The 9,689-nt window shown below is 26.1% G+C and overlaps 1 long non-coding RNA gene across 1 annotated transcript; it reads right to left on the reverse strand.

Annotated features, from left to right (window-relative positions):
• Window positions 1–7,999: 7,999 nt before the first annotated feature.
• Window positions 8,000–9,689, reverse strand: LOC122851950. The gene is made up of 4 exons (XR_006373769.1): window positions 9,376–9,689; window positions 8,617–8,881; window positions 8,238–8,306; window positions 8,000–8,109 (listed from the first exon to the last, which is right to left on the reverse strand). It is a non-coding gene; the product is annotated as an uncharacterized LOC122851950 (long non-coding RNA).

Raw genomic sequence — 9,689 nt, forward strand, 5'->3', positions numbered from 1 at the left:
TTACAGCAACATCATTAATATTATTTTTCACTATGGAATGACCCTGATATGCATTGAAATTTACCGAATTACCTGAAACACTCACAATTTAATATATCAATTTGCAATGAAGGTAGTAAAAATAACATGATTATCAATAATTTGATTATCATAATAGTGGTTATCATGTCTGAGTTTGAGCAGCTACAATTACTGGTGATATTTAACTTTTTTATTATCATATATTAATTTGTAAATGTTTCAGGTCATTTAGGGCCGGTTTTGTAATCCATAGTTACAGTTTTTTGGTATAGTCTAACGTTTCGCTTCCCTATACTATACTATACCATGTTGACTTAACTATGGATTACAAAACCGGCACTTATTAATAACGTAATATCATTTTGATTAAAAAAATTCATAAAGTTGATTAAAAAGTAAATTATTAAACAATTGCTTGAAAATAAATTAAAAATATGAACCACTTTAAAAAGTGTGTTTGATAATTCACACTAAAATAATACAGCAGGTTGAAAAAATGTTAAATTTAATATCAATGTAATAATGATGAAGAAAATTGTCTTAAATTCATTTTCGTTTTATAATTCCATTTATTAATGTAATACTTTTGCTGATAATTGTCATAAAATTGGACCAAACAGTTTAACAATTATTGTGTTTCTTTGAAAAATTTGTATTTGAATTAATATTGTCACTTTCGTGGTTAAAGAAATTCATTTTTGGATGCATTTAATACGAGATTTAGCCATAATTATAAATTAGATTAAAGTACATAATTGATATCGTACAAACTTGTAATAAAAAAAATGGGTACTATTCATGAGTAATGATAAAAATAATAACTATATTACTCATGTAAAATCAAAAAAAAAAAATTTACCATTTATAATAAGTAAATCAAAAAAAATTGTTAAATTCGCAAAGGTTTTTTATACAGTAAAAAAAAAATTACTGTAACTAAAAGTTATTTATTTATATATATAAATATATATAACTTATATAAAAGTTACAACTATCTGTATAAAATAAATGTGAGCTTAACAAAAAACTTTAATAATAAACGAAACTACAAAAATAAATAACAAGAGTAATTTTTAGAAAAAAAAGTAGTAATTTTGTTATCAAATTGTTTCTTCAAGCGGTTCAAGCCATGATACATTATTGAGTGAACACATAAGTTGGTTTATATAACTATCAGTTGTTGATGAACCATCAAAGTTTGATGATACAAAAGTACCTCTCATGTTAATAATATTGCTGGTTTAGTTGATGTTGATGTTGATGATAATGTTGTTTTATGACAATCATTTATTAATTTATCTTTTGAATTTCATTATTTTGAAAATTTTTAATAACAATATTTAATTCATGAGTATGTCCATCGTATATTTTGATGAGCTGCCAATCGAAATGTAAATAATTTCACGATTAAACAATACTTTTTGATCTTCATGATCAGCTCTGTAATCATAATAATAATAATAACTTGAGAATCGTCATTTTAATATCAATAACAAATTTAAACTTACAGTATATATTTAAATGCAATATTTTCTGGACAATTAGAACAAACATGATGTGTTGTTTATTTTGATTCAGCGTACTCATCAGCTGACAGAATGTGACAGCAACAACAATGGCACGAGTGACATCTAGAGTCTTTGAAGCCGGGAGCAATTTTAAAATTTCAGTCGGTAAAATGGTATGTTTTATATCAATATGTCGATAATGATTAATATAGTAGAAACCTACAGCTCACATAAAAAATACATTTTAAGAAAAGTGAATATTAAAGATTTAGAGATCCTATAAAAACTGGCCCTTAGAAAAAGTATATTTTAAATAAAATGGCTACAAGTAATTATATCATATAAATTTATTGATCATTATAAATTAATTGTATCATAAATTTTATTTTAATAATTAAAATAATTAATAAATTTTATTTCTAATAAATAAGTTGTTTTATAATAATGTTATTTTAAAATTTTTATTTCTTTGTCAACCATTTTATTTTAATCATCTACAAAAATATCTTGACAGTTTTAAGTTTCTACTAGAAAATTTTATGACTTGTGAGGACGGCCAGAAAAAAGCATTTGAGAATCGAGCCCCTGAGTTCAAGTCGAGTAATGTCAATTATTTATCGTAAAAATATAGAATTCTTAATTGTATTTCATCAAGGGGTTTTACGAGTTTTTAAGTTGAAGAGTGAGTCAACATTTTCCCTCTGTTTTTCGTCTTTTTGATATGCTATTTTTCGGGTGTCAGAGATTGAACACTCGGCAGATTGAACACTCAAGAATTGAACGTTCCTAGATTGCACTTTCAAGAATTGAACATTCCTAGATTGAACATTCATAGATTGGACATCGGCAGATTGAACACCCCTGTCGGTAAATAGCCAAAATTGAATTCTCATATGGTAAATCAGTTTATTTTAGTTATTTCAACATTATAAAGATGTCGTTACCATTAGCATTTTGGTCTCTATAAAGAAAAATTGGCCGTATGGGCTGGTACCCAGGCTGTATAATTTTTTTTGTACATATTTGTACATTTGTTAATTAAAATAAAAAAAAACTACAAAGAAAATCAATTTGGAGTATTAATCAATTAATTTAGCTACATACTTTTCTTCGCTATTTCTGCCATAATTATATGATTAAATCAGTATTGGCAAATATATCTAAGAAAGGGATGTAACCGAATAAAGTAATTCGTAGTCAAGAATCAAGATTAATTCCTCAGCCTTTTACATAATAGTTTCAATTTATTATAAAAAATGTTGTTCTGGAATTAATCTATAGACTAATAATTTATTTATTGGGTTACATCCTTTCCTGAGCAACATTTGGCAATATCTTTTTGATTAAATAATTATGGCAAATGTAAATAATGTCATTCCACCTTTTTTTGATGAATCAATTTATAATGAAATATAACATGGGAAAAAAATATAAATAAATTGAAAACTGACACATAAAATAGAAAATCTTCCGTTTTAATCAGCTTGGCTATTGAAAATTGCACTAAAAAATCATGACATTAAAAAGTAGCGTATATAATTTTATATGTCTATCAACATATTTTTTTTTCAGTTATTTGACTTTTTTTTAAATAAAAAAGGTTTCAATATTCCTACAGACAATAAATAAAAAAAAAATATAATTCATTTTGTAATTTTTTTTTGATCGAATTCAAAAAAAAAAATAATGATTAAAAATTATGCAAGTAAAATGTAAATTCAATTAATTTTTTAACATATTTCTTTTTATACTTTTTATTTTTTCAATTATTTCATACTTTTTATTATTAAAATATTATTTTGGCAATGGTCATAGGATATTTTAAACAAATATTACTTATAATAATAATAACAAAAGTAAAAATAATGAAAATAAAAAATTGACAAAATAAAACACAGAGCGATAATAAAAATTATTTAATAATATGTATATCCAAAATCAGCACCGTTTAATAAATGTGTTATTGAAAATTACCAGATTATTATGATGTTAATGAAAATCTAATTTGTCTATCTATCAAAATTTTTTTTTATTATTATTAATCAATATATAATAAAGAGGATGGAAAAAAAGTTGATTCAACGTTGCAAAGTTTACAAACAAAAAAATTATTTTTAAGAAATTCTGATATAATTTGTTATGTTGTGATTCAGCTAGTAAATTGATATAAACAAAAGAAAAATAAAAAACTATTTTAGATTATTTTTTTCTCTGTTTTTTTGTCTTTTTTCATATTCAGGCTCATATTTTTCTGGTGCTGCAATCAATTTAAAGTCTGTATCTTTTTGTCTTTTTTTTTCTTTTTCCTCTTTTTTTTCTTGTTCATGTTCTTGTTCTCGTTTTTTTTTTTCTTCTTCCATTTCCCAACCTCTCGTGTTTATTATATTGTTTTGCATCTCTTCGGTCGCTACTTGATATAAAAATGCTTCCACGTCAATCCTTATGAAATTAATAAAATAAAATATGAATGTTTAATAAGTTAAATTAAAAGTTTTCCATTCAAAGAAGTCTAGCAATGGCAATTTAGCTATTGATGGTTCAGCTGAATGTCTGAAGCATATTTTCAGATAATTTGTGAATTCAAATGTACTTACTCTCCGTTTTGTAATTTTTTTTGTGCGCCTCTTATTCTTTTATTTTTTTCATCGCTTTCTTGCTGTCGATTGATTCTGTGAAATCTTGTCGGCTGTGTCATTTTTACAGCTTCAGTGGCTATGATATTGTGAATATTATCTGCAAAACGAAAAGATCTTAATTTTTCTTTGTTAACTTTTTTTTAATTATGACGGTTTTCAATTATTAATATCGTTTATTAAAATTGATAATAAATTTTTTCATTTCACGAAACTAGAAAATTATTGCGAAAAGAAAAGAAAGTACAAAACAAATATAAGTTAGTAAACTTTTATACTCACATAAGAAATTCCCTAAGGTTGGTCTTCGATGGCCACCCAGTCCAAGGCCCATCCTTATTCCAAGTGAATGATTGAAAGACTCCGATTTATTATTCGTTCTCGTTATACTCCCGAAGCTCGAAAGTAAATGTGGCTTGTTTAACCACTGGTTAACAACATATGTTTTAAATTTTTCTAAATCAGGCCAATTTTTTTTATGCTGATCAATTAATTCAGCGATTACTTCCAAGCCTTTTCTGATATCGTGTTCCGGAAGCAATGGAATATTCCGACATGCATAAAGGATTTCCTTGGGAGCTTTTTTACGATGCAGTTTTTTATTTCCTTTACTTTGCTTTTCTTTCTTTTTATCGTTATTTTCTTTAATCTTATCTTTTTTCTCTTCATTTTCATTATTATTTTCTTCATTTTCATCATTATTTTCTTCATTTTCATCATTATTATCTTCATTTTCATCTTTTGTATCCAACTTTTGTTTTTTTTTTTCGACGAGGTTTAATTCATCCCAACGTTTTGTTATTGCCTAAACGAAGAAAAAATTAAATTTCTCGGTCACTGGCCACTATTATTTCAATTTATTACAGAAAATAAATCCGACAAAATAAATCCAGACAAATAAACTTGGAGAAAATAAATCGCGACAAAATAAATTAAAAAAAAAAAAGTCTGCACAAAATATATTTAAAATAAGAAAATTGTTACATGAATGAGGGGGTGATTTTCAGGTCATGAAGAGGGGCTGGGGGGGGGGCAAAGCCCTCCAAATCTGCTGATTTATAATTTTAAAAAACAATTTCAATGAATTCTTGATAGAATTTTTAATTTTATTTATTTATTTATTCGATATTAAAGAAAATTTATTTTGTCCAGATTTATTTTGTCGCGATTTATTTTTTTTTTATTTATACAGCTTCCTTTCCTGAGCAATCACTTTTCCTATAGCTTTTTATTTATTTAAATTGATGAAAAGCTATGGTACAAGTGACAGCTAAGGAAAGGATGTTGTTTACCTTTTAATTTAGATAAAAATAATTTTGCCAAAGAAATTAACAGGTAAACAACATCCTTTCCTTAGCTGTCACTTGTCCCATAGTTTTTTATTTATTTAAAAATCTAAAAAGCTAAGTGACAGCTAAGGAAAGGATGTTGTTTACCTGTTAATTTCTTTGGCAAAATTATTTTTATATGAATTAACAGGTAAACAACTTTCTTTTCTTAACTGATATTTTTTCTATACGTTTTAATTTATTTAAAAATATAAAAAGCTATAGGAAAATTGGCAGCTACGGAAAAGGTGTTGTTTACCTGTTAATTTCTTTGGCAAAATTATTTTTATATAAATTAACAGGTAAACAACTTCTTTTTCTGAGCTAGTATTTGTGCCATAGCTATTTAATAATTTAAATAGATAAATATCTGAAGGAAAAATATTATCTAGGGGAAGAAAGTTGTTTGCCTGTTAATCTATAAACAATTAATTTAGCCATGAAAATAACATGCAGGCAACAACATTTCCTTAGATTATATTTTTCCGATAGATTTTTATTTACTTAAATTAATAAATATCTATGGAAAAAATATTATCCAAGGAAAGAGAGTTGCCTACATGTCATTTTCCATGGCTCAATTAATTGTTTACAGATTAGCAGGGAACAACTTTCTTTTCTCAGATAATATTTTTCTTATAGATATTTATCTATTTAAATTATTAAATAGCTATGGCACAAAAACTAGCTCAGCAAAAGAAGTTGTTCACCTGTTAATTTATATAAAAATAATTTTGCCAAAGATATTAACAGGTAAACAACATCCTTTCCTTAGCTGCCACTTTTCCTATAGCTTTTTATTTATTTAAAAATTTTAAAAGCTATGGGAAAAGTGATAGCTAAGGGAAAAAAGTTGTTGGGCTGTTAATTTTTATAAAAATAATTTTTCCAAAGATATTAACAGGTAAACAGCATCCTTGTCTTAGCTGTCACTTTTCTTATAGCTTTTTATCAATTAAAATAAATTAAAAGCTATGGGAAAAATATCAGCTGAGGAAAGGATGTTGTTAACCTGTTAATTTCTTTGGAAAAATTATTTTTTATATATAAATTAACAGGTAAACAACTTTTTTTCCTGAGCTACTATTTGTGCCATAGCTATTTAATAAATAATAATTCAAATAGATAAATATCCATGGGAAAAATATTATCTAAGAGAAAAAAGTTGTTTACCTATTAATCTATAAAAAATTAATTTAGCCATGAAAAATAACATGTGGACAACTCCCTTTCCTTAGATAATATCTTTCCTCTAGATTTTTATATATATTGAAATTAATAAATAGCTATAGAAGAATCGGTAGCTGAAGAGAGGATGTTGTTCACCTGTTAATTGATATAAAAATAATTTTGCCAAAGGAATTAACAGGTAAACAACTCCCTTTCCTTAGATAATATTTTTTTCATAGCTATTTATTAATTCAAACAAATAAAAAGCCATGGCACAAATTGTAGCTCAAGAGAAAAAGTTTTTCACCTATTAATTGATGAAAATTTAATTTAGCCATGGAAAATAACATGTAGGCAACTCTCTTTGCTTAGATAATATTTTTCCCATAGCTATTTATTAATTCAAATAAAAAAAAATGAAAAACTCTCTTTGCTTAGATAATATTTTCCCCATAGCTATTTATTAATTTAAATAAATAAAAATCTATAGGAAAAATATTATCTAAGGAAAGGGAGTCGCCTACATGTTTTTTTCCATGGCTAAGATAACTTTTTATAAATAAACAGGTAAACAACTTCCTTTTCTGAGCTACTATTTTTCCTATAGCCATTTATTAATTTAAATTAAAAAAAATCGAAATTATGTAACTTATTTTTTAATCAACAATAGCCCAATCAATCTTTTTGTCATTTCACAATAATCTTAATTCATTACAATGAAAAAATTGTAGACATGGTTTAGTCTAGAGTTCATCCAACAAAAAAAATTAAAACATTGTCAGTTGCGTCCGTGATTTAGTTGGTTTAAGCATGAGGTTAGAGATAGGTCGATTTAGGTAGCGTTTAGGGTGTAGGGGTTCGATTCCCGGCCGATGTCACAGTAAAAAAAAAAAAAAAAAAAAAATAATCGATATCATATAATTTAGTCTTTGTTTCATTATTTTTTTATTTATTTTATTTTATTATTGTCTTTAAACCTAAGAAAGACAATGCAGGACGATCGTCTTTCTATAAAGATAACCGTTTTTTAAAGAAAGAAAGACTACGAAAAACGATCGTCCTTTAAAAAGAAAGACAACCATGTGAGTTTCTTCAGTCCTGCATCGTCTTGGAAATTAGACGGATAAGGACTGTTGCAGGACAAAGAGAACTCGCTGGCTTTGAAAAATTTTTACTCGGGGGAGTAAAGAATGTTAAATAATTTCGATTTTTGATGACAATAATAATAATAATAATAATAATAACCTGCGAGTAATGAAACCAACATCCTTGAACTTTTACTTTTGGAAACTGGTAACTAAATGCAAGGATCGCTGCTTGCTCAAAATCAGTATATATGATTTCAAGATTTTTTTCTAAGCCAGGAGCTTTTTCTTTCAGGTAGTTCAAAATAGCACTGTATGTACCGTGATTAGCGTTAGTGCACCAAGCAAAACCCACCAAACAAGTCTACAAAAAATTGTCCATTTATACTGATGTATTAAATAAATTATATTCTATTTGAATTGCATTATACATGTCTATGTGTGTATTGGTATACTACATATATGTATCGTACTGTGATATGTATTTCATACCTTCTCTGATCCATGCTCATCCATCAAAATATTCCACATTTGCATTGACTCTGGTTTGTCTGGAACGACCTGAAACGATGAAACATGGTATAACTTGCTGTAATATAAATGTATTTCTCAATGATATCAATTTTTTAATTAATTTTAATAAATTTTTTCTTTTTTAATACATTTGGCACAAATTAATTCGTAGTGTAGATTATTTTTACAGCATTGTTTTATCTTTAATAAAAATTATTGTGTCAAATAAATTTATTACTCTGAAAAAAAAGTACTTCGGTACTTAAATTTTTTTTTAAAAATATTATAGTAATGGTATAAATTTATATTATTTTTGCTACAATTATATAATAAAAAATCTAAATGTAGAAGAAAATACCTTAAAGTTTCCATCGATGTACAATGCCTTAGCATTGTTCAGGCGAGACAGTGCAGTCTCGTCACTAAACCATAAAACAGTCCCTTCCATTCTATTGTCGGGAAAAATAATGTCTTGATAATACTTTTTATGAAGAGGGTGATTTTCTAATAAAATTGATAAACTTTCTAAGGTTTCCACACCACTCATCCAGTACGATTTTCGTTCATGATTGATGATATTTCCAACTCGTCCTAACGAAATGTAGCTGGCAGCTTTTGGATGCCTGGATGAATAAAACAATGGTACAAAAATATAAATAAATTGAAAACTGACACATAGAATGAAAAATCTTCTATTTTGGAAATCATCATGGAAAAAATTATCCATTAAAAATTTTTTTAGTACGTTTACGTTCAGTGTTAAAAAATAAATAAATAAAAATTCAATTACACTATTAATACAAGTAATGGAAAAAGGAAAATATTAGTAATTAATTATTATTAGTAATAAAGCACATACTAATTTAATAGAGTAAAAGTTTATTGATGCGGTTATAAATATAAAAAGTCAATTTAAGTTATAAGAAAAGCTAAAACAAATTTAAATTATTTTTAACATTATTGATATAGAATAAAATAATATTAATTAAAAAAATTAAAGTAATTTTTTATGTTTAAAATTGTTTCTCAATAAATTTTAAAGAATTACATAACAAAAAAAAAAAATAAGAAAGGCACAAAAGTAGATGTTATAGTGGAAAATAGCTTGTCAACTTACTTTGCTGCCACTCAATCATAAATCATGTGAACAGTTCCAGAATATTTAGCTGCTTCTTTTATATCTTCTATCATTTTCGAAATGAGTGAAACATCTGGTGGAGGTTTGTGCTGATGGCCCTTTTTTTTCAAATCAAGAATTAATTTATTTCGACTGTCTCGCGTAATTTGCACTCCGCAATTGTAAAATAGGTCTCTAGAACTTGCGCAATAGTAAGTTTCCTTACTGCAATAGTTGCTTGGCCGTTTATAAAATATATGTTGTCGACAGATATATTTTTTAGAATCTGCATTTTCTCCATCTACTTCTATCAA

The sequence above is a fragment of the Aphidius gifuensis genome, linkage group LG3, assembly GCF_014905175.1.
Source record: "Aphidius gifuensis isolate YNYX2018 linkage group LG3, ASM1490517v1, whole genome shotgun sequence".
NCBI lineage: Eukaryota > Metazoa > Arthropoda > Insecta > Hymenoptera > Braconidae > Aphidius > Aphidius gifuensis.